Source organism: Camellia sinensis, chromosome 14 (genome assembly GCF_055761805.1).
Source record: "Camellia sinensis isolate YWXY chromosome 14, ASM5576180v1, whole genome shotgun sequence".
Lineage (NCBI taxonomy): Eukaryota > Viridiplantae > Streptophyta > Magnoliopsida > Ericales > Theaceae > Camellia > Camellia sinensis.
Genome location: NC_138974.1, coordinates 104,286,340 through 104,303,787, shown reverse-complemented (window position 1 = coordinate 104,303,787; position 17,448 = coordinate 104,286,340). Strand labels below are relative to the sequence as shown.

The 17,448-nt window shown below is 48.4% G+C and overlaps 55 non-coding genes across 55 annotated transcripts; all 55 read right to left on the bottom strand.

The window, feature by feature from the left end:
* Positions 1-191: 191 nt before the first annotated feature.
* Positions 192-310, bottom strand: LOC145810154 (5S ribosomal RNA). The gene has a single exon (XR_014353720.1). It is a non-coding gene; the product is annotated as a 5S ribosomal RNA (ribosomal RNA).
* A 198-nt stretch (positions 311-508) lies between these two features.
* On the bottom strand, positions 509-627 carry LOC145808775 (5S ribosomal RNA). The gene has a single exon (XR_014352244.1). It is a non-coding gene; the product is annotated as a 5S ribosomal RNA (ribosomal RNA).
* A 197-nt stretch (positions 628-824) lies between these two features.
* Positions 825-943, bottom strand: LOC145808774 (5S ribosomal RNA). The gene has a single exon (XR_014352243.1). It is a non-coding gene; the product is annotated as a 5S ribosomal RNA (ribosomal RNA).
* Positions 944-1,141: 198 nt separating this feature from the next.
* LOC145809963 (5S ribosomal RNA) lies at positions 1,142-1,260 on the bottom strand. Its single transcript, XR_014353530.1, has one exon. It is a non-coding gene; the product is annotated as a 5S ribosomal RNA (ribosomal RNA).
* Positions 1,261-1,459: 199 nt separating this feature from the next.
* LOC145808773 (5S ribosomal RNA) lies at positions 1,460-1,578 on the bottom strand. The gene has a single exon (XR_014352242.1). It is a non-coding gene; the product is annotated as a 5S ribosomal RNA (ribosomal RNA).
* A 199-nt stretch (positions 1,579-1,777) lies between these two features.
* LOC145808772 (5S ribosomal RNA) lies at positions 1,778-1,896 on the bottom strand. Its single transcript, XR_014352241.1, has one exon. It is a non-coding gene; the product is annotated as a 5S ribosomal RNA (ribosomal RNA).
* A 199-nt stretch (positions 1,897-2,095) lies between these two features.
* Positions 2,096-2,214, bottom strand: LOC145808771 (5S ribosomal RNA). The gene has a single exon (XR_014352240.1). It is a non-coding gene; the product is annotated as a 5S ribosomal RNA (ribosomal RNA).
* A 196-nt stretch (positions 2,215-2,410) lies between these two features.
* On the bottom strand, positions 2,411-2,529 carry LOC145809181 (5S ribosomal RNA). Its single transcript, XR_014352678.1, has one exon. It is a non-coding gene; the product is annotated as a 5S ribosomal RNA (ribosomal RNA).
* Positions 2,530-2,724: 195 nt separating this feature from the next.
* Positions 2,725-2,843, bottom strand: LOC145808770 (5S ribosomal RNA). Its single transcript, XR_014352239.1, has one exon. It is a non-coding gene; the product is annotated as a 5S ribosomal RNA (ribosomal RNA).
* Positions 2,844-3,039: 196 nt separating this feature from the next.
* On the bottom strand, positions 3,040-3,158 carry LOC145809819 (5S ribosomal RNA). Its single transcript, XR_014353386.1, has one exon. It is a non-coding gene; the product is annotated as a 5S ribosomal RNA (ribosomal RNA).
* A 198-nt stretch (positions 3,159-3,356) lies between these two features.
* LOC145808769 (5S ribosomal RNA) lies at positions 3,357-3,475 on the bottom strand. Its single transcript, XR_014352238.1, has one exon. It is a non-coding gene; the product is annotated as a 5S ribosomal RNA (ribosomal RNA).
* A 197-nt stretch (positions 3,476-3,672) lies between these two features.
* LOC145808768 (5S ribosomal RNA) lies at positions 3,673-3,791 on the bottom strand. The gene has a single exon (XR_014352237.1). It is a non-coding gene; the product is annotated as a 5S ribosomal RNA (ribosomal RNA).
* A 195-nt stretch (positions 3,792-3,986) lies between these two features.
* On the bottom strand, positions 3,987-4,105 carry LOC145811333 (5S ribosomal RNA). Its single transcript, XR_014354877.1, has one exon. It is a non-coding gene; the product is annotated as a 5S ribosomal RNA (ribosomal RNA).
* Positions 4,106-4,304: 199 nt separating this feature from the next.
* LOC145809359 (5S ribosomal RNA) lies at positions 4,305-4,423 on the bottom strand. The gene has a single exon (XR_014352891.1). It is a non-coding gene; the product is annotated as a 5S ribosomal RNA (ribosomal RNA).
* Positions 4,424-4,623: 200 nt separating this feature from the next.
* LOC145808767 (5S ribosomal RNA) lies at positions 4,624-4,742 on the bottom strand. Its single transcript, XR_014352236.1, has one exon. It is a non-coding gene; the product is annotated as a 5S ribosomal RNA (ribosomal RNA).
* Positions 4,743-4,932: 190 nt separating this feature from the next.
* LOC145810155 (5S ribosomal RNA) lies at positions 4,933-5,051 on the bottom strand. Its single transcript, XR_014353721.1, has one exon. It is a non-coding gene; the product is annotated as a 5S ribosomal RNA (ribosomal RNA).
* Positions 5,052-5,248: 197 nt separating this feature from the next.
* On the bottom strand, positions 5,249-5,367 carry LOC145808765 (5S ribosomal RNA). The gene has a single exon (XR_014352234.1). It is a non-coding gene; the product is annotated as a 5S ribosomal RNA (ribosomal RNA).
* A 195-nt stretch (positions 5,368-5,562) lies between these two features.
* Positions 5,563-5,681, bottom strand: LOC145808764 (5S ribosomal RNA). The gene has a single exon (XR_014352233.1). It is a non-coding gene; the product is annotated as a 5S ribosomal RNA (ribosomal RNA).
* A 200-nt stretch (positions 5,682-5,881) lies between these two features.
* LOC145808763 (5S ribosomal RNA) lies at positions 5,882-6,000 on the bottom strand. Its single transcript, XR_014352232.1, has one exon. It is a non-coding gene; the product is annotated as a 5S ribosomal RNA (ribosomal RNA).
* Positions 6,001-6,195: 195 nt separating this feature from the next.
* On the bottom strand, positions 6,196-6,314 carry LOC145808950 (5S ribosomal RNA). Its single transcript, XR_014352439.1, has one exon. It is a non-coding gene; the product is annotated as a 5S ribosomal RNA (ribosomal RNA).
* Positions 6,315-6,512: 198 nt separating this feature from the next.
* On the bottom strand, positions 6,513-6,631 carry LOC145808762 (5S ribosomal RNA). The gene has a single exon (XR_014352231.1). It is a non-coding gene; the product is annotated as a 5S ribosomal RNA (ribosomal RNA).
* A 197-nt stretch (positions 6,632-6,828) lies between these two features.
* On the bottom strand, positions 6,829-6,947 carry LOC145808761 (5S ribosomal RNA). Its single transcript, XR_014352230.1, has one exon. It is a non-coding gene; the product is annotated as a 5S ribosomal RNA (ribosomal RNA).
* A 199-nt stretch (positions 6,948-7,146) lies between these two features.
* On the bottom strand, positions 7,147-7,265 carry LOC145808760 (5S ribosomal RNA). The gene has a single exon (XR_014352229.1). It is a non-coding gene; the product is annotated as a 5S ribosomal RNA (ribosomal RNA).
* A 196-nt stretch (positions 7,266-7,461) lies between these two features.
* On the bottom strand, positions 7,462-7,580 carry LOC145808949 (5S ribosomal RNA). The gene has a single exon (XR_014352438.1). It is a non-coding gene; the product is annotated as a 5S ribosomal RNA (ribosomal RNA).
* A 195-nt stretch (positions 7,581-7,775) lies between these two features.
* On the bottom strand, positions 7,776-7,894 carry LOC145808759 (5S ribosomal RNA). Its single transcript, XR_014352228.1, has one exon. It is a non-coding gene; the product is annotated as a 5S ribosomal RNA (ribosomal RNA).
* A 198-nt stretch (positions 7,895-8,092) lies between these two features.
* LOC145810399 (5S ribosomal RNA) lies at positions 8,093-8,211 on the bottom strand. The gene has a single exon (XR_014353968.1). It is a non-coding gene; the product is annotated as a 5S ribosomal RNA (ribosomal RNA).
* A 198-nt stretch (positions 8,212-8,409) lies between these two features.
* On the bottom strand, positions 8,410-8,528 carry LOC145808758 (5S ribosomal RNA). Its single transcript, XR_014352227.1, has one exon. It is a non-coding gene; the product is annotated as a 5S ribosomal RNA (ribosomal RNA).
* Positions 8,529-8,725: 197 nt separating this feature from the next.
* LOC145809962 (5S ribosomal RNA) lies at positions 8,726-8,844 on the bottom strand. The gene has a single exon (XR_014353529.1). It is a non-coding gene; the product is annotated as a 5S ribosomal RNA (ribosomal RNA).
* A 195-nt stretch (positions 8,845-9,039) lies between these two features.
* LOC145808757 (5S ribosomal RNA) lies at positions 9,040-9,158 on the bottom strand. The gene has a single exon (XR_014352226.1). It is a non-coding gene; the product is annotated as a 5S ribosomal RNA (ribosomal RNA).
* A 197-nt stretch (positions 9,159-9,355) lies between these two features.
* Positions 9,356-9,474, bottom strand: LOC145810338 (5S ribosomal RNA). The gene has a single exon (XR_014353912.1). It is a non-coding gene; the product is annotated as a 5S ribosomal RNA (ribosomal RNA).
* Positions 9,475-9,672: 198 nt separating this feature from the next.
* Positions 9,673-9,791, bottom strand: LOC145808756 (5S ribosomal RNA). The gene has a single exon (XR_014352225.1). It is a non-coding gene; the product is annotated as a 5S ribosomal RNA (ribosomal RNA).
* Positions 9,792-9,988: 197 nt separating this feature from the next.
* Positions 9,989-10,107, bottom strand: LOC145810396 (5S ribosomal RNA). Its single transcript, XR_014353966.1, has one exon. It is a non-coding gene; the product is annotated as a 5S ribosomal RNA (ribosomal RNA).
* A 197-nt stretch (positions 10,108-10,304) lies between these two features.
* On the bottom strand, positions 10,305-10,423 carry LOC145808754 (5S ribosomal RNA). Its single transcript, XR_014352223.1, has one exon. It is a non-coding gene; the product is annotated as a 5S ribosomal RNA (ribosomal RNA).
* A 198-nt stretch (positions 10,424-10,621) lies between these two features.
* LOC145809215 (5S ribosomal RNA) lies at positions 10,622-10,740 on the bottom strand. Its single transcript, XR_014352719.1, has one exon. It is a non-coding gene; the product is annotated as a 5S ribosomal RNA (ribosomal RNA).
* A 197-nt stretch (positions 10,741-10,937) lies between these two features.
* On the bottom strand, positions 10,938-11,056 carry LOC145808753 (5S ribosomal RNA). The gene has a single exon (XR_014352222.1). It is a non-coding gene; the product is annotated as a 5S ribosomal RNA (ribosomal RNA).
* Positions 11,057-11,251: 195 nt separating this feature from the next.
* On the bottom strand, positions 11,252-11,370 carry LOC145808752 (5S ribosomal RNA). The gene has a single exon (XR_014352221.1). It is a non-coding gene; the product is annotated as a 5S ribosomal RNA (ribosomal RNA).
* A 195-nt stretch (positions 11,371-11,565) lies between these two features.
* Positions 11,566-11,684, bottom strand: LOC145808751 (5S ribosomal RNA). The gene has a single exon (XR_014352220.1). It is a non-coding gene; the product is annotated as a 5S ribosomal RNA (ribosomal RNA).
* Positions 11,685-11,879: 195 nt separating this feature from the next.
* LOC145808750 (5S ribosomal RNA) lies at positions 11,880-11,998 on the bottom strand. Its single transcript, XR_014352219.1, has one exon. It is a non-coding gene; the product is annotated as a 5S ribosomal RNA (ribosomal RNA).
* A 196-nt stretch (positions 11,999-12,194) lies between these two features.
* On the bottom strand, positions 12,195-12,313 carry LOC145808749 (5S ribosomal RNA). The gene has a single exon (XR_014352218.1). It is a non-coding gene; the product is annotated as a 5S ribosomal RNA (ribosomal RNA).
* A 200-nt stretch (positions 12,314-12,513) lies between these two features.
* Positions 12,514-12,632, bottom strand: LOC145808748 (5S ribosomal RNA). The gene has a single exon (XR_014352217.1). It is a non-coding gene; the product is annotated as a 5S ribosomal RNA (ribosomal RNA).
* A 196-nt stretch (positions 12,633-12,828) lies between these two features.
* On the bottom strand, positions 12,829-12,947 carry LOC145808747 (5S ribosomal RNA). Its single transcript, XR_014352216.1, has one exon. It is a non-coding gene; the product is annotated as a 5S ribosomal RNA (ribosomal RNA).
* Positions 12,948-13,144: 197 nt separating this feature from the next.
* Positions 13,145-13,263, bottom strand: LOC145808746 (5S ribosomal RNA). The gene has a single exon (XR_014352215.1). It is a non-coding gene; the product is annotated as a 5S ribosomal RNA (ribosomal RNA).
* A 195-nt stretch (positions 13,264-13,458) lies between these two features.
* LOC145808027 (5S ribosomal RNA) lies at positions 13,459-13,577 on the bottom strand. Its single transcript, XR_014351502.1, has one exon. It is a non-coding gene; the product is annotated as a 5S ribosomal RNA (ribosomal RNA).
* A 198-nt stretch (positions 13,578-13,775) lies between these two features.
* LOC145808745 (5S ribosomal RNA) lies at positions 13,776-13,894 on the bottom strand. Its single transcript, XR_014352214.1, has one exon. It is a non-coding gene; the product is annotated as a 5S ribosomal RNA (ribosomal RNA).
* A 198-nt stretch (positions 13,895-14,092) lies between these two features.
* LOC145808743 (5S ribosomal RNA) lies at positions 14,093-14,211 on the bottom strand. Its single transcript, XR_014352212.1, has one exon. It is a non-coding gene; the product is annotated as a 5S ribosomal RNA (ribosomal RNA).
* A 186-nt stretch (positions 14,212-14,397) lies between these two features.
* LOC145809130 (5S ribosomal RNA) lies at positions 14,398-14,516 on the bottom strand. Its single transcript, XR_014352624.1, has one exon. It is a non-coding gene; the product is annotated as a 5S ribosomal RNA (ribosomal RNA).
* A 197-nt stretch (positions 14,517-14,713) lies between these two features.
* LOC145808742 (5S ribosomal RNA) lies at positions 14,714-14,832 on the bottom strand. Its single transcript, XR_014352211.1, has one exon. It is a non-coding gene; the product is annotated as a 5S ribosomal RNA (ribosomal RNA).
* Positions 14,833-15,027: 195 nt separating this feature from the next.
* LOC145810120 (5S ribosomal RNA) lies at positions 15,028-15,146 on the bottom strand. The gene has a single exon (XR_014353686.1). It is a non-coding gene; the product is annotated as a 5S ribosomal RNA (ribosomal RNA).
* Positions 15,147-15,343: 197 nt separating this feature from the next.
* LOC145808741 (5S ribosomal RNA) lies at positions 15,344-15,462 on the bottom strand. The gene has a single exon (XR_014352210.1). It is a non-coding gene; the product is annotated as a 5S ribosomal RNA (ribosomal RNA).
* Positions 15,463-15,659: 197 nt separating this feature from the next.
* LOC145809006 (5S ribosomal RNA) lies at positions 15,660-15,778 on the bottom strand. Its single transcript, XR_014352501.1, has one exon. It is a non-coding gene; the product is annotated as a 5S ribosomal RNA (ribosomal RNA).
* A 198-nt stretch (positions 15,779-15,976) lies between these two features.
* On the bottom strand, positions 15,977-16,095 carry LOC145808740 (5S ribosomal RNA). The gene has a single exon (XR_014352209.1). It is a non-coding gene; the product is annotated as a 5S ribosomal RNA (ribosomal RNA).
* Positions 16,096-16,293: 198 nt separating this feature from the next.
* On the bottom strand, positions 16,294-16,412 carry LOC145808739 (5S ribosomal RNA). The gene has a single exon (XR_014352208.1). It is a non-coding gene; the product is annotated as a 5S ribosomal RNA (ribosomal RNA).
* A 200-nt stretch (positions 16,413-16,612) lies between these two features.
* On the bottom strand, positions 16,613-16,731 carry LOC145808737 (5S ribosomal RNA). Its single transcript, XR_014352206.1, has one exon. It is a non-coding gene; the product is annotated as a 5S ribosomal RNA (ribosomal RNA).
* A 198-nt stretch (positions 16,732-16,929) lies between these two features.
* LOC145809216 (5S ribosomal RNA) lies at positions 16,930-17,048 on the bottom strand. The gene has a single exon (XR_014352720.1). It is a non-coding gene; the product is annotated as a 5S ribosomal RNA (ribosomal RNA).
* Positions 17,049-17,245: 197 nt separating this feature from the next.
* On the bottom strand, positions 17,246-17,364 carry LOC145808736 (5S ribosomal RNA). The gene has a single exon (XR_014352205.1). It is a non-coding gene; the product is annotated as a 5S ribosomal RNA (ribosomal RNA).
* Between the last annotated feature and the right edge of the window lie 84 nt (positions 17,365-17,448).

The window sequence follows — 17,448 nt, the reverse complement described above, 5'->3', positions numbered from 1 at the left end:
TAACCGCGACTTTATTGTTTTAAGCAGTAGACGGGGAAAAAAATGAAATTGAATGGAACAGGATAATCTGGAAATGGTTTAAAAGGGAGAAATTGTCGAAAAGGAGGCGAAGGCGATTGAATGGGCTAAAAATCGGACAGGCTGTCCGGGGAAAAAAAATGGGGGGGGGGGTGGTGGAAAAAGGGACAAAAGGGGTGCAACACGAGGACTTCCCAGGGGGTCACCCATCCTAGTACTACTATCGCCCAAGCACGCTTAACTGCGGAGTTCTGATGGGATCCGGTGCATTAGTGCTGGTATGATCGCACCCGAAGATTAACCGCGACTTTATTGTTTTAAGCAGTAGACGGGGAAAAAAATGAAATTGAATGGAACAGGATAATCTGGAAATGGTTTAAAAGGGAGAAATTGTCGAAAAGGAGGCGAAGGCGATTGAATGGGCTAAAAATCGGACAGGCTGTCCGGGGAAAAAAAAAGGGGGGGGGGGGTGGTGGAAAAAGGGACAAAAGGGGTGCAACACGAGGACTTCCCAGGGGGTCACCCATCCTAGTACTACTCTCGCCCAAGCACGCTTAACTGCGGAGTTCTGATGGGATCCGGTGCATTAGTGCTGGTATGATCGCACCCGAAGATTAACCGCGACTTTATTGTTTTAAGCAGTAGACGGGGAAAACAATGAAATTGAACGGAACAGGATAATCTGGAAATGGTTTAAAAGGGAGAAATTGTAGAAAAGGAGGCGAAGGCGATTGAATGGGCTAAAAATCGGACAGGCTGTCCGGGGAAAAAAAAAAGGGGGGGGGGTGGTGGAAAAAGGGACAAAAGGGGTGCAACACGAGGACTTCCCAGGGGGTCACCCATCCTAGTACTACTCTCGCCCAAGCACGCTTAACTGCGGAGTTCTGATGGGATCCGGTGCATTAGTGCTGGTATGATCGCACCCGAAGATTAACCGCGACTTTATTGTTTTAAGCAGTAGACGGGGAAAAAAATGAAATTGAATGGAACAGGATAATCTGGAAATGGTTTAAAAGGGAGAAATTGTCGAAAAGGTGGCGAAGGCGATTGAATGGGCTAAAAATCGGACAGGCTGTCCGGGGAAAAAAAAAAGGGAGGGGGGGTGGTGGAAAAAGAGACAAAAGGGGTGCAACACGACGACTTCCCAGGGGGTCACCCATCCTAGTACTACTCTCGCCCAAGCACGCTTAACTGCGGAGTTCTGATGGGATCCGGTGCATTAGTGCTGGTATGATCGCACCCGAAGATTAATCGCGACTTTATTGTTTTAAGCAGTAGACGGGGAAAAAAATGAAATTGAATGGAACAGGATAATCTGGAAATGGTTTAAAAGGGAGAAATTGTCGAAAAGGAGGCGAAGGCGATTGAATGCGCTAAAAATCGGACAGGCTGTCCGGGGAAAAAAAAAAGGGGGGGGGGGGTGGTGGAAAAAGGGACAAAAGGGGTGCAACACGAGGACTTCCCAGGGGGTCACCCATCCTAGTACTACTCTCGCCCAAGCACGCTTAACTGCGGAGTTCTGATGGGATCCGGTGCATTAGTGCTGGTATGATCGCACCCGAAGATTAACCGCGACTTTATTGTTTTAAGCAGTAGACGGGGAAAAAAATGAAATTGAATGGAACAGGATAATCTGGAAATGGTTTAAAAGGGAGAAATTGTCGAAAAGGAGGCGAAGGCGATTGAATGGGCTAAAAATCGGACAGGCTGTCCGGGGAAAAAAAAAAGGGGGGGGGGGGTGGTGGAGAAAGGGACAAAAGGGGTGCAACACGAGGACTTCCCAGGGGGTCACCCATCCTAGTACTACTCTCGCCCAAGCACGCTTAACTGCGGAGTTCTGATGGGATCCGGTGCATTAGTGCTGGTATGATCGCACCCGAAGATTAACCGCGACTTTATTGTTTTAAGCAGTAGACGGGGAAAAAAATGAAATTGAATGGAACAGGATAATCTGGAAATGGTTTAAAAGGGAGAAATTGTCGAAAAGGAGGCGAAGGCGATTGAATGGGCTAAAAATCGGACAGGCTGTCCGGGGAAAAAAAAAGGGGGGGGGGGGGTGGTGGAAAAAGGGACAAAAGGGGTGCAACACGAGGACTTCCCAGGGGGTCACCCATCCTAGTACTACTCTCGCCCAAGCACGCTTAACTGCGGAGTTCTGATGGGATCCGGTGCATTAGTGCTGGTATGATCGCACCCGAAGATTAACCGCGACTTTATTGTTTTAAGCAGTAGACGGGGAAAAAAATGAAATTGAATGGAACAGGATAATCTGGAAATGGTTTAAAAGGGAGAAATTGTCGAAAAGGAGGCGAAGGCGATTGAATGGGCTAAAAATCGGACAGGCTGTCCGGGGAAAAAAAAAAGGGGGGGGGTGGTGGAAAAAGGGACAAAAGGGGTGCAACACGAGGACTTCCCAGGGGGTCACCCATCCTAGTACTACTCTCGCCCAAGCACGTTTAACTGCGGAGTTCTGATGGGATCCGGTGCATTAGTGCTGGTATGATCGCACCCGAAGATTAACCGCGACTTTATTGTTTTAAGCAGTAGACGGGGAAAAAAATGAAATTGAATGGAACAGGATAATCTGGAAATGGTTTAAAAGGGAGAAATTGTCGAAAAGGAGGCGAAGGCGATTGAATGGGCTAAAAATCGGACAGGCTGTCCGGGGAAAAAAAAAGGGGGGGGGTGGTGGAAAAAGGGACAAAAGGGGTGCAACACGAGGACTTCCCAGGGGGTCACCCATCCTAGTACTACTCTCGCCCAAGCACGCTTAACTGCGGAGTTCTGATGGGATCCGGTGCATTAGTGCTGGTATGATCGCACCCGAAGATTAACCGCGACTTTATTGTTTTAAGCAGTAGACGGGGAAAAAAATGAAATTGAATGGAACAGGATAATCTGGAAATGGTTTAAAAGGGAGAAATTGTCGAAAAGGAGGCGAAGGCGATTGAATGGGCTAAAAATCGGACAGGCTGTCCGGGGAAAAAAAAAGGGGGGGGGGTGGTGGAAAAAGGGACAAAAGGGGTGCAACACGAGGACTTCCCAGGGGGTCACCCATCCTAGTACTACTCTCGCCCAAGCACGCTTAACTGCGGAGTTCTGATAGGATCCGGTGCATTAGTGCTGGTATGATCGCACCCGAAGATTAACCGCGACTTTATTGTTTTAAGAAGTAGACGGGGAAAAAAATGAAATTCAATGGAACAGGATAATCTGGAAATGGTTTAAAAGGGAGAAATTGTCGAAAAGGAGGCGAAGGCGATTGAATGGGCTAAAAAGCGGACAGGCTGTCCGGGGAAAAAAAAAAGGGGGGGGGGGTGGTGGAAAAAGGGACAAAAGGGGTGCAACACGAGGACTTCCCAGGGGGTCACCCATCCTAGTACTACTCTCGCCCAAGCACGCTTAACTGCGGAGTTCTGATGGGATCCGGTGCATTAGTGCTGGTATGATCGCACCCGAAGATTAACCGCGACTTTATTGTTTTAAGCAGTAGACGGGGAAAAAAATGAAATTGAATGGAACAGGATAATCTGGAAATGGTTTAAAAGGGAGAAATTGTCGAAAAGGAGGCGAAGGCGATTGAATGGGCTAAAAATCGGACAGGCTGTCCGGGGAAAAAAAAAAGGGGGGGGGGTGGGGGAAAAAGGGACAAAAGGGGTGCAACACGAGGACTTCCCAGGGGGTCACCCATCCTAGTACTACTCTCGCCCAAGCACGCTTAACTGCGGAGTTCTGATGGGATCCGGTGCATTAGTGCTGGTATGATCGCACCCGAAGATTAACCGCGACTTTATTGTTTTAAGCAGTAGACGGGGAAAAAAATGAAATTGAATGGAACAGGATAATCTGGAAATGGTTTAAAAGGGAGAAATTGTCGAAAAGGAGGCGAAGGCAATTGAATGGGCTAAAAATCGGACAGGCTGTCCGGGGAAAAAAAAAGGGGGGGGGTGGTGGAAAAAGGGACAAAAGGGGTGCAACACGAGGACTTCCCAGGGGTTCACCCATCCTAGTACTACTCTCGCCCAAGCACGCTTAACTGCGTAGTTCTGATGGGATCCGGTGCATTAGTGCTGGTATGATCGCACCCGAAGATTAACCGCGACTTTATTGTTTTAAGCAGTAGACGGGTAAAAAAATGAAATTGAATGGAACAGGATAATCTGGAAATGGTTTAAAAGGGAGAAATTGTCGAAAAGGAGGCGAAGGTGATTGAATGGGCTAAAAATCGGACAGGCTGTCCGGGGAAAAAAAAAAGGGGGGGGGGGGTGGTGGAAAAAGGGACAAAAGGGGTGCAACACGAGGACTTCCCAGGGGGCCACCCATCCTAGTACTACTCTCGCCCAAGCACGCTTAACTGCGGAGTTCTGATGGGATCCGGTGCATTAGTGCTGGTATGATCGCACCCGAAGATTAACCGCGACTTTATTGTTTTAAGCAGTAGACGGGGAAAAAAATGAAATTGAATGGAACAGGATAATCTGGAAATGGTTTAAAAGGGAGAAATTGTCGAAAAGGAGGCGAAGGCGATTGAATGGGCTAAAAATCGGACAGGCTGTCCGTGAAAAAAAAAAAGGGGGGGGGGGGGTGGTGGAAAAAGGGACAAAAGGGGTGCAACACGAGGACTTCCCAGGGGGTCACCCATCCTAGTACTACTCTCGCCCAAGCACGCTTAACTGCGGAGTTCTGATGGGATCCGGTGCATTAGTGCTGGTATGATCGCACCCGAAGATTAACCGCGACTTTATTGTTTTAAGCAGTAGACGGGGAAAAAAATGAAATTGAATGGAACAGGATAATCTGGAAATGGTTTAAAAGGGAGAAATTGTCGAAAAGGAGGCGAAGGCGATTGAATGGGCTAAAAATCGGACAGGCTGTCCGGGGAAAAAAAAAAGGGGGGGGGGGGTGGTGGAAAAAGGGGTGCAACGCGAGGACTTCCCAGGGGGTCACCCATCCTAGTACTACTCTCGCCCAAGCACGCTTAACTGCGGAGTTCTGATGGGATCCGATGCATTAGTGCTGGTATGATCGCACCCGAAGATTAACCGCGACTTTATTGTTTTAAGCAGTAGACGGGGAAAAAAATGAAATTGAATGGAACAGGATAATCTGGAAATGGTTTAAAAGGGAGAAATTGTCGAAAAGGAGGCAAAGGCGATTGAATGGGCTAAAAATCGGACAGGCTGTCCGGGGAAAAAAAAAAGGGGGGGGGGTGGTGGAAAAAGGGACAAAAGGGGTGCAACACGAGGACTTCCCAGGGGGTCACCCATCCTAGTACTACTCTCGCCCAAGCACGCTTAACTGCGGAGTTCTGATGGGATCCGGTGCATTAGTGCTGGTATGATCGCACCCGAAGATTAACCGCGACTTTATTGTTTTAAGCAGTAGACGGGGAAAAAAATGAAATTGAATGGAACAGGATAATCTGGAAATGGTTTAAAAGGGAGAAATTGTCGAAAAGGAGGCGAAGGCGATTGAATGGGCTAAAAATCGGACAGGCTGTCCGGGGAAAAAAAAGGGGGGGGGGTGGTGGAAAAAGGGACAAAAGGGGTGCAACACGAGGACTTCCCAGGGGGTCACCCATCCTAGTACTACTCTCGCCCAAGCACGCTTAACTGCGGAGTTCTGATGGGATCCGGTGCATTAGTGCTGGTATGATCGCACCCGAAGATTAACCGCGACTTTATTGTTTTAAGCAGCAGACGGGGAAAAAAATGAAATTGAATGGAACAGGATAATCTGGAAATGGTTTAAAAGGGAGAAATTGTCGAAAAGGAGGCGACGGCGATTGAATGGGCTAAAAATCGGACAGGCTGTCCGGGGAAAAAAATAAGGGGGGGGGGGGGTGGTGGAAAAAGGGACAAAAGGGGTGCAACACGAGGACTTCCCAGGGGGTCACCCATCCTAGTACTACTCTCGCCCAAGCACGCTTAACTGCGGAGTTCTGATGGGATCCGGTGCATTAGTGCTGGTATGATCGCACCCGAAGATTAACCGCGACTTTATTGTTTTAAGCAGTAGACGGGGAAAAAAATGAATTGAATGGAACAGGATAATCTGGAAATGGTTTAAAAGGGAGAAATTGTCGAAAAGGAGGCGAAGGCGATTGAATGGGCTAAAAATCGGACAGGCTGTCCGGGGAAAAAAAAAAAGGGGGGGGTGGTGGAAAAAGGGACAAAAGGGGTGCAACACGAGGAATTCCCAGGGGGTCACCCATCCTAGTACTACTCTCGCCCAAGCACGCTTAACTGCGGAGTTCTGATGGGATCCGGTGCATTAGTGCTGGTATGATCGCACCCGAAGATTAACCGCGACTTTATTGTTTTAAGCAGTAGACGGGGAAAAAATGAAATTGAACGGAACAGGATAATCTGGAAATGGTTTAAAAGGGAGAAATTGTCGAAAAGGAGGCGAAGGCGATTGAATGGGCTAAAAATCGGACAGGCTGTCCGGGGAAAAAAAAAAGGGGGGGGGGGGTGGTGGAAAAAGGGACAAAAGGGGTGCAACACGAGGACTTCCCAGGGGGTCACCCATCCTAGTACTACTCTCGCCCAAGCACGCTTAACTGCGGAGTTCTGATGGGATCCGGTGCATTAGTGCTGGTATGATCGCACCCGAAGATTAACCGCGACTTTATTGTTTTAAGCAGTAGACGGGGAAAAAAATGAAATTGAATGGAACAGGATAATCTGGAAATGGTTTAAAAGGGAGAAATTGTCGAAAAGGAGGCGAAGGCGATTGAATGGGCTAAAAATCGGACAGGCTGTCCGGGGAAAAAAAAAAGGGGGGGGGGTGGTGGAAAAAGGGACAAAAGGGGTGCAACACGAGGACTTCCCAGGGGGTCACCCATCCTAGTACTACTCTCGCCCAAGCACGCTTAACTGCGGAGTTCTGATGGGATCCGGTGCATTAGTGCTGGTATGATCGCACCCGAAGATTAACCGCGACTTTATTGTTTTAAGCAGTAGACGGGGAAAAAAATGAAATTGAATGGAACAGGATAATCTGGAAATGGTTTAAAAGGGAGAAATTGTCGAAAAGGAGGCGAAGGCGATTGAATGGGCTAAAAATCGGACAGGCTGTCCGGGGAAAAAAAAAAAGGGGGGGGGGGTGGTGGAAAAAGGGACAAAAGGGGTGCAACACGAGGACTTCCCAGGGGGTCACCCATCCTAGTACTACTCTCGCCCAAGCACGCTTAACTGCGGAGTTCTGATGGGATCCGGTGCATTAGTGCTGGTATGATCGCACCCGAAGATTAACCGCGACTTTATTGTTTTAAGCAGTAGACGGGGAAAAAAATGAAATTGAATGGAACAGGATAATCTGGAAATGGTTTAAAAGGGAGAAATTGTCGAAAAGGAGGCGAAGGCGATTGAATGGGCTAAAAATCGGACAGGCTGTCCGGGGAAAAAAAAAAGGGGGGGGGTGGTGGAAAAAGGGACAAAAGGGGTGCAACACGAGGAATTCCCAGGGGGTCACCCATCCTAGTACTACTCTCGCCCAAGCACGCTTAACTGCGGAGTTCTGATGGGATCCGGTGCATTAGTGCTGGTATGATCGCACCCGAAGATTAACCGCGACTTTATTGTTTTAAGCAGTAGACGGGGAAAAAAATGAAATTGAACGGAACAGGATAATCTGGAAATGGTTTAAAAGGGAGAAATTGTCGAAAAGGAGGCGAAGGCGATTGAATGGGCTAAAAATCGGACAGGCTGTCCGGGGAAAAAAAAAAGGGGGGGGTGGTGGAAAAAGGGACAAAAGGGGTGCAACACGAGGACTTCCCAGGGGGTCACCCATCCTAGTACTACTCTCGCCCAAGCACGCTTAACTGCGGAGTTCTGATGGGATCCGGTGCATTAGTGCTGGTATGATCGCACCCGAAGATTAACCGCGACTTTATTGTTTTAAGCAGTAGACGGGGAAAAAAATGAAATTGAATGGAACAGGATAATCTGGAAATGGTTTAAAAGGGAGAAATTGTCGAAAAGGAGGCGAAGGCGATTGAATGGGCTAAAAATCGGACAGGCTGTCCGGGGAAAAAAAAAAGGGGGGGGGGGTGGTGGAAAAAGGGACAAAAGGGGTGCAACACGAGGACTTCCCAGGGGGTCACCCATCCTAGTACTACTCTCGCCCAAGCACGCTTAACTGCGGAGTTCTGATGGGATACGGTGCATTAGTGCTGGTATGATCGCACCCGAAGATTAACCGCGACTTTATTGTTTTAAGCAGTAGACGGGGAAAAAAATGAAATTGAATGGAACAGGATAATCTGGAAATGGTTTAAAAGGGAGAAATTGTCGAAAAGGAGGCGAAGGCGATTGAATGGGCTAAAAATCGGACAGGCTGTCCGGGGAAAAAAAAAAGGGGGGGGGGGTGGTGGAAAAAGGGACAAAAGGGGTGCAACACGAGGACTTCCCAGGGGGTCACCCATCCTAGTACTACTCTCGCCCAAGCACGCTTAACTGCGGAGTTCTGATGGGATCCGGTGCATTAGTGCTGGTATGATCGCACCCGAAGATTAACCGCGACTTTTTTGTTTTAAGCAGTAGACGGGGAAAAAAATGAAATTGAATGGAACAGGATAATCTGGAAATGGTTTAAAAGGGAGAAATTGTCGAAAAGGAGGCGAAGGCGATTGAATGGGCTAAAAATCGGACAGGCTGTCCGGGGAAAAAAAAAAAGGGGGGGGGTGGTGGAAAAAGGGACAAAAGGGGTGCAACACGACGACTTCCCAGGGGGTCACCCATCCTAGTACTACTCTCGCCCAAGCACGCTTAACTGCGGAGTTCTGATGGGATCCGGTGCATTAGTGCTGGTATGATCGCACCCGAAGATTAACCGCGACTTTATTGTTTTAAGCAGTAGACGGGGAAAAAAATGAAATTGAATGGAACAGGATAATCTGGAAATGGTTTAAAAGGGAGAAATTGTCGAAAAGGAGGCGAAGGCGATTGAATGGGCTAAAAATCGGACAGGCTGTCCGGGGAAAAAAAAAGGGGGGGGGTGGTGGAAAAAGGGACAAAAGGGGTGCAACACGAGGACTTCCCAGGGGGTCACCCATCCTAGTACTACTCTCGCCCAAGCACGCTTAACTGCGGAGTTCTGATGGGATCCGGTGCATTAGTGCTGGTATGATCGCACCCGAAGATTAACCGCGACTTTATTGTTTTAAGCAGTAGACGGGGAAAAAAATGAAATTGAATGGAACTGGATAATCTGGAAATGGTTTAAAAGGGAGAAATTGTCGAAAAGGAGGCGAAGGCGATTGAATGGGCTAAAAATCGGACAGGCTGTCCGGGGAAAAAAAAAAAAGGGGGGGGTGGTGGAAAAAGGGACAAAAGGGGTGGAACACGAGGAATTCCCAGGGGGTCACCCATCCTAGTACTACTCTCGCCCAAGCACGCTTAACTGCGGAGTTCTGATGGGATCCGGTGCATTAGTGCTGGTATGATCGCACCCGAAGATTAACCGCGACTTTATTGTTTTAAGCAGTAGACGGGGAAAAAAATGAAATTGAACGGAACAGGATAATCTGGAAATGGTTTAAAAGGGAGAAATTGTCGAAAAGGAGGCGAAGGCGATTGAATGGGCTAAAAATCGGACAGGCTGTCCGGGGAAAAAAAAAGGGGGGGGGGGGTGGTGGAAAAAGGGACAAAAGGGGTGCAACACGAGGACTTCCCAGGGGGTCACCCATCCTAGTACTACTCTCGCCCAAGCACGCTTAACTGCGGAGTTCTGATGGGATCCGGTGCATTAGTGCTGGTATGATCGCACCCGAAGATTAACCGCGACTTTATTGTTTTAAGCAGTAGACGGGGAAAAAAATGAAATTGAATGGAACAGGATAATCTGGAAATGGTTTAAAAGGGAGAAATTGTCGAAAAGGAGGCGAAGGCGATTGAATGGGCTAAAAATCGGACAGGCTGTCCGGGGAAAAAAAAAAAGGGGGGGGGTGGTGGAAAAAGGGACAAAAGGGGTGCAACACGAGGACTTCCCAGGGGGTCACCCATCCTAGTACTACTCTCGCCCAAGCACGCTTAACTGCGGAGTTCTGATGGGATACGGTGCATTAGTGCTGGTATGATCGCACCCGAAGATTAACCGCGACTTTATTGTTTTAAGCAGTAGACGGGGAAAAAAATGAAATTGAATGGAACAGGATAATCTGGAAATGGTTTAAAAGGGAGAAATTGTCGAAAAGGAGGCGAAGGCGATTGAATGGGCTAAAAATCGGACAGGCTGTCCGGGGAAAAAAAAGGGGGGGGGGGGTGGTGGAAAAAGGGACAAAAGGGGTGCAACACGAGGACTTCCCAGGGGGTCACCCATCCTAGTACTACTCTCGCCCAAGCACGCTTAACTGCGGAGTTCTGATGGGATCCGGTGCATTAGTGCTGGTATGATCGCACCCGAAGATTAACCGCGACTTTATTGTTTTAAGCAGTAGACGGGGAAAAAAATGAAATTGAATGGAACAGGATAATCTGGAAATGGTTTAAAAGGGAGAAATTGTCGAAAAGGAGGCGAAGGCGATTGAATGGGCTAAAAATCGGACAGGCTGTCCGGGGAAAAAAAAAGGGGGGGGGGGGTGGTGGAAAAAGGGACAAAAGGGGTGCAACACGAGGACTTCCCAGGGGGTCACCCATCCTAGTACTACTCTCGCCCCAGCACGCTTAACTGCGGAGTTCTGATGGGATCCGGTGCATTAGTGCTGGTATGATCGCACCCGAAGATTAACCGCGACTTTATTGTTTTAAGCAGTAGACGGGGAAAAAAATGAAATTGAATGGAACTGGATAATCTGGAAATGGTTTAAAAGGGAGAAATTGTCGAAAAGGAGGCGAAGGCGATTGAATGGGCTAAAAATCGGACAGGCTGTCCGGGGAAAAAAAAAGGGGGGGGGGGTGGGGGAAAAAGGGACAAAAGGGGTGCAACACGAGGACTTCCCAGGGGGTCACCCATCCTAGTACTACTCTCGCCCAAGCACGCTTAACTGCGGAGTTCTGATGGGATCCGGTGCATTAGTGCTGGTATGATCGCACCCGAAGATTAACCGCGACTTTATTGTTTTAAGCAGTAGACGGGGAAAAAAATGAAATTGAATGGAACAGGATAATCTGGAAATGGTTTAAAAGGGAGAAATTGTCGAAAAGGAGGCGAAGGCGATTGAATGGGCTAAAAATCGGACAGGCTGTCCGGGGAAAAAAAAAGGGGGGGGGTGGTGGAAAAAGGGACAAAAGGGGTGCAACACGAGGACTTCCCAGGGGGTCACCCATCCTAGTACTACTCTCGCCCAAGCACGCTTAACTGCGGAGTTCTGATGGGATCCGGTGCATTAGTGCTGGTATGATCGCACCCGAAGATTAACCGCGACTTTATTGTTTTAAGCAGTAGACGGGGAAAAAAATGAAATTGAATGGAACTGGATAATCTGGAAATGGTTTAAAAGGGAGAAATTGTCGAAAAGGAGGCGAAGGCGATTGAATGGGCTAAAAATCGGACAGGCTGTCCGGGGAAAAAAAAGGGGGGGGGGTGGTGGAAAAAGGGACAAAAGGGGTGCAACACGAGGACTTCCCAGGGGGTCACCCATCCTAGTACTACTCTCGCCCAAGCACGCTTAACTGCGGAGTTCTGATGGGATCCGGTGCATTAGTGCTGGTATGATCGCACCCGAAGATTAACCGCGACTTTATTGTTTTAAGCAGTAGACGGGGAAAAAAATGAAATTGAATGGAACAGGATAATCTGGAAATGGTTTAAAAGAGAGAAATTGTCGAAAAGGAGGCGAAGGCGATTGAATGGGCTAAAAATCGGACAGGCTGTCAGGGGAAAAAAAAAAGGGGGGGGTGGTGGAAAAAGGGACAAAAGGGGTGCAACACGAGGACTTCCCAGGGGGTCACCCATCCTAGTACTACTCTCGCCCAAGCACGCTTAACTGCGGAGTTCTGATGGGATCCGGTGCATTAGTGCTGGTATGATCGCACCCGAAGATTAACCGCGACTTTATTGTTTTAAGCAGTAGACGGGGAAAAAAATGAAATTGAATGGAACAGGATAATCTGGAAATGGTTTAAAAGGGAGAAATTGTCGAAAAGGAGGCGAAGGTGATTGAATGGGATAAAAATCGGACAGGCTGTCCGGGGAAAAAAAAAAGGGGGGGGGTGGTGGAAAAAGGGACAAAAGGGGTGCAACACGAGGACTTCCCAGGGGGTCACCCATCCTAGTACTACTCTCGCCCAAGCACGCTTAACTGCGGAGTTCTGATGGGATCCGGTGCATTAGTGCTGGTATGATCGCACCCGAAGATTAACCGCGACTTTATTGTTTTAAGCAGTAGACGGGGAAAAAAATGAAATTGAATGGAACAGGATAATCTGGAAATGGTTTAAAAGGGAGAAATTGTCGAAAAGGAGGCGAAGGCGATTGAATGGGCTAAAAATCGGACAGGCTGTCCGGGGAAAAAAAAAAGGGGGGGGCGGGGTGGTGGAAAAAGGGACAAAAGGGGTGCAACACGAGGACTTCCCAGGGGGTCACCCATCCTAGTACTACTCTCGCCCAAGCACGCTTAACTGCGGAGTTCTGATGGGATCCGGTGCATTAGTGCTGGTATGATCGCACCCGAAGATTAACCGCGACTTTATTGTTTTAAGCAGTAGACGGGGAAAAAAATGAAATTGAATGGAACAGGATAATCTGGAAATGGTTTAAAAGGGAGAAATTGTCGAAAATGAGGCGAAGGCGATTGAATGGGCTAAAAATCGGACAGGCTGTCCGGGGAAAAAAAAAAGGGGGGTGGTGGTGGAAAAAGGGACAAAAGGGGTGCAACACGAGGACTTCCCAGGGGGTCACCCATCCTAGTACTACTCTCGCCCAAGCACGCTTAACTGCGGAGTTCTGATGGGATCCGGTGCATTAGTGCTGGTATGATCGCACCCGAAGATTAACCGCGACTTTATTGTTTTAAGCAGTAGACGGGGAAAAAAATGAAATTGAATGGAACAGGATAATCTGGAAATGGTTTAAAAGGGAGAAATTGTCGAAAAGGAGGCGAAGGCGATTGAATGGGCTAAAAATCGGACAGGCTGTCCGGGGAAAAAAAAAAGGGGGGGGGGTGGTGGAAAAAGGGACAAAAGGGGTGCAACACGAGGACTTCCCAGGGGGTCACCCATCCTAGTACTACTCTCGCCCAAGCACGCTTAACTGCGGAGTTCTGATGGGATCCGGTGCATTAGTGCTGGTATGATCGCACCCGAAGATTAACCGCGACTTTATTGTTTTAAGCAGTAGACGGGGAAAAAAATGAAATTGAATGGAACTGGATAATCTGGAAATGGTTTAAAAGGGAGAAATTGTCGAAAAGGAGGCGAAGGCGATTGAATGGGCTAAAAATCGGACAGGCTGTCCGGGGAAAAAAAAAGTGGGGTGGTGGTGGAAAAAGGGACAAAAGGGGTGCAACACGAGGACTTCCCAGGAGGTCACCCATCCTAGTACTACCCTCGCCCAAGCACGCTTAACTGCGGAGTTCTGATGGGATCCGGTGCATTAGTGCTGGTATGATCGCACCCGAAGATTAACCGCGACTTTATTGTTTTAAGCAGTAGACGGGGAAAAAAATGAAATTGAATGGAACAGGATAATCTGGAAATGGTTTAAAAGGGAGAAATTGTCGAAGAGGAGGCGAAGGCGATTGAATGGGATAAAAATCGGACAGGCTGTCCGGGGAAAAAAAAAAGGGGGGGGGGGTGGTGGAAAAAGGGACAAAAGGGGTGCAACACGAGGACTTCCCAGGGGGTCACCCATCCTAGTACTACTCTCGCCCAAGCACGCTTAACTGCGGAGTTCTGATGGGATCCGGTGCATTAGTGCTGGTATGATCGCACCCGAAGATTAACCGCGACTTTATTGTTTTAAGCAGTAGACGGGGAAAAAAATGAAATTGAATGGAACAGGATAATCTGGAAATGGTTTAAAAGGGAGAAATTGTCGAAAAGGAGGCGAAGGCGATTGAATGGGCTAAAAATCGGACAGGCTGTCCGGGGAAAAAAAAAAGGGGGGGGGGGTGGTGGAAAAAGGGACAAAAGGGGTGCAACACGAGGACTTCCCAGGGGGTCACCCATCCTAGTACTACTCTCGCCCAAGCACGCTTAACTGCGGAGTTCTGATGGGATCCGGTGCATTAGTGCTGGTATGATCGCACCCGAAGATTAACCGCGACTTTATTGTTTTAAGCAGTAGACGGGGAAAAAAATGAAATTGAATGGAACAGGATAATCTGGAAATGGTTTAAAAGGGAGAAATTGTCGAAAATGAGGCGAAGGCGATTGAATGGGCTAAAAATCGGACAGGCTGTCCGGGGAAAAAAAAAAGGGGGGGGTGGTGGAAAAAGGGATGCAACACGAGGACTTCCCAGGGGGTCACCCATCCTAGTACTACTCTCGCCCAAGCACGCTTAACTGCGGAGTTCTGATGGGATCCGGTGCATTAGTGCTGGTATGATCGCACCCGAAGATTAACCGCGACTTTATTGTTTTAAGCAGTAGACGGGGAAAAAAATGAAATTGAATGGAACAGGATAATCTGGAAATGGTTTAAAAGGGAGAAATTGTCGAAAAGGAGGCGAAGGCGATTGAATGGGCTAAAAATCGGACAGGCTGTCCGGGGGAAAAAAAAAAGGGGGGGGGTGGTGGAAAAAGGGACAAAAGGGGTGCAACACGAGGACTTCCCAGGGGGTCACCCATCCTAGTACTACTCTCGCCCAAGCACGCTTAACTGCGGAGTTCTGATGGGATCCGGTGCATTAGTGCTGGTATGATCGCACCCGAAGATTAACCGCGACTTTATTGTTTTAAGCAGTAGACGGGGAAAAAAATGAAATTGAATGGAACAGGATAATCTGGAAATGGTTTAAAAGGGAGAAATTGTCGAAAAGGAGGCGAAGGCGATTGAATGGGCTAAAAATCGGACAGGCTGTCCGGGGAAAAAAAAAAGGGGGGGGTGGTGGAAAAAGAGACAAAAGGGGTGCAACACGAGGACTTCCCAGGGGGTCACCCATCCTAGTACTACTCTCGCCCAAGCACGCTTAAGTGCGGAGTTCTGATGGGATCCGGTGCATTAGTGCTGGTATGATCGCACCCGAAGATTAACCGCGACTTTATTGTTTTAAGCAGTAGACGGGGAAAAAAATGAAATTGAATGGAACAGGATAATCTGGAAATGGTTTAAAAGGGAGAAATTGTCGAAAAGGAGGCGAAGGCGATTGAATGGGCTAAAAATCGGACAGGCTGTCCGGGGAAAAAAAAAAGGGGGGGGGGTGGTGGAAAAAGGGACAAAAGGGGTGCAACACGAGGACTTCCCAGGGGGTCACCCATCCTAGTACTACTCTCGCCCAAGCACGCTTAACTGCGGAGTTCTGATGGGATCCGGTGCATTAGTGCTGGTATGATCGCACCCGAAGATTAACCGCGACTTTATTGTTTTAAGCAGTAGACGGGGAAAAAAATGAAATTGAATGGAACAGGATAATCTGGAAATGGTTTAAAAGGGAGAAATTGTCGAAAAGGAGGCGAAGGCGATTGAATGGGCTAAAAATCGGACAGGCTGTCCGGGGAAAAAAAAAAGGGGGGGGGGTGGTGGAAAAAGGGACAAAAGGGGTGCAACACGGGGACTTCCCAGGTGGTCACCCATCCTAGTACTACTCTCGCCCAAGCACGCTTAACTGCGGAGTTCTGATGGGATCCGGTGCATTAGTGCTGGTATGATCGCACCCGAAGATTAACCGCGACTTTATTGTTTTAAGCAGTAGACGGGGAAAAAAATGAAATTGAATGGAACAGGATAATCTGGAAATGGTTTAAAAGGGAGAAATTGTCGAAAAGGAGGCGAAGGCGATTGAATGGGATAAAAATCGGACAGGCTGTCCGGGGAAAAAAAAAAGGGGGGGGGGGTGGTGGAAAAAGGGACAAAAGGGGTGCAACACGAGGACTTCCCAGGGGGTCACCCATCCTAGTACTACTCTCGCCCAAGCACGCTTAACTGCGGAGTTCTGATGGGATCCGGTGCATTAGTGCTGGTATGATCGCACCCGAAGATTAACCGCGACTTTATTGTTTTAAGCAGTAGACGGGGAAAAAAATGAAATTGAATGGAACAGGATAATCTGGAAATGGTTTAAAAGGGAGAAATTGTCGAAAAGGAGGCGAAGGCGATTGAATGGGCTAAAAATCGGACAGGCTGTCCGGGGAAAAAAAAAAGGGGGGGGGGGTGGTGGAAAAAGGGACAAAAGGGGTGCAACACGAGGACTTCCCAGGGGGTCACCCATCCTAGTACTACTCTCGCCCAAGCACGCTTAACTGCGGAGTTCTGATGGGATCCGGTGCATTAGTGCTGGTATGATCGCACCCGAAGATTAACCGCGACTTTATTGTTTTAAGCAGTAGACGGGGAAAAAAATGAAATTGAATGGAACAGGATAATCTGGAAATGGTTTAAAAGGGAGAAATTGTCGAAAATGAGGCGAAGGCGATTGAATGGGCTAAAAATCGGACAGGCTGTCCGGGGAAAAAAAAACGGGGGGGGGGGGGTGGTGGAAAAAGGGACAAAAGGGGTGCAACACGAGGACTTCCCAGGGGGTCACCCATCCTAGTACTACTCTCGCCCAAGCACGCTTAACTGCGGAGTTCTGATGGGATCCGGTGCATTAGTGCTGGTATGATCGCACCCGAAGATTAACCGCGACTTTATTGTTTTAAGCAGTAGACGGGGAAAAAAATGAAATTGAATGGAACAGGATAATCTGGAAATGGTTTAAAAGGGAGAAATTGTCGAAAAGGAGGCGAAAGCGATTGAATGGGCTAAAAATCGGACAGGCTGTCCGGGGAAAAAAAAAAGGGGGGGGGGGTGGTGGAAAAAGGGACAAAAGGGGTGCAACACGAGGACTTCCCAGGGGGTCACCCAGCCTAGTACTACTCTCGCCCAAGCACGCTTAACTGCGGAGTTCTGATGGGATCCGGTGCATTAGTGCTGGTATGATCGCACCCGAAGATTAACCGCGACTTTATTGTTTTAAGCAGTAGACGGGGAAAAAAATGAAATTGAATGGAACAGGATAATCTGGAAATGGTTTAAAAGGGAGAAATTGTCGAAAAGGAGGCGAAGGCGATTGAATGGGCTAAAAGTCGGACAGGCTGTCCGGGGAAAAAAAAAAGGGGGGGGGGTGGTGGAAAAAGGGACAAAAGGGGTGCAACACGAGGACTTCCCAGGGGGTCACCCATCCTAGTACTACTCTCGCCCAAGCACGCTTAACTGCGGAGTTCTGATGGGATCCGGTGCATTAGTGCTGGTATGATCGCACCCGAAGATTAACCGCGACTTTATTGTTTTAAGCAGTAGACGGGGAAAAAAATGAAATTGAATGGAACAGGATAATCTGGAAATGGT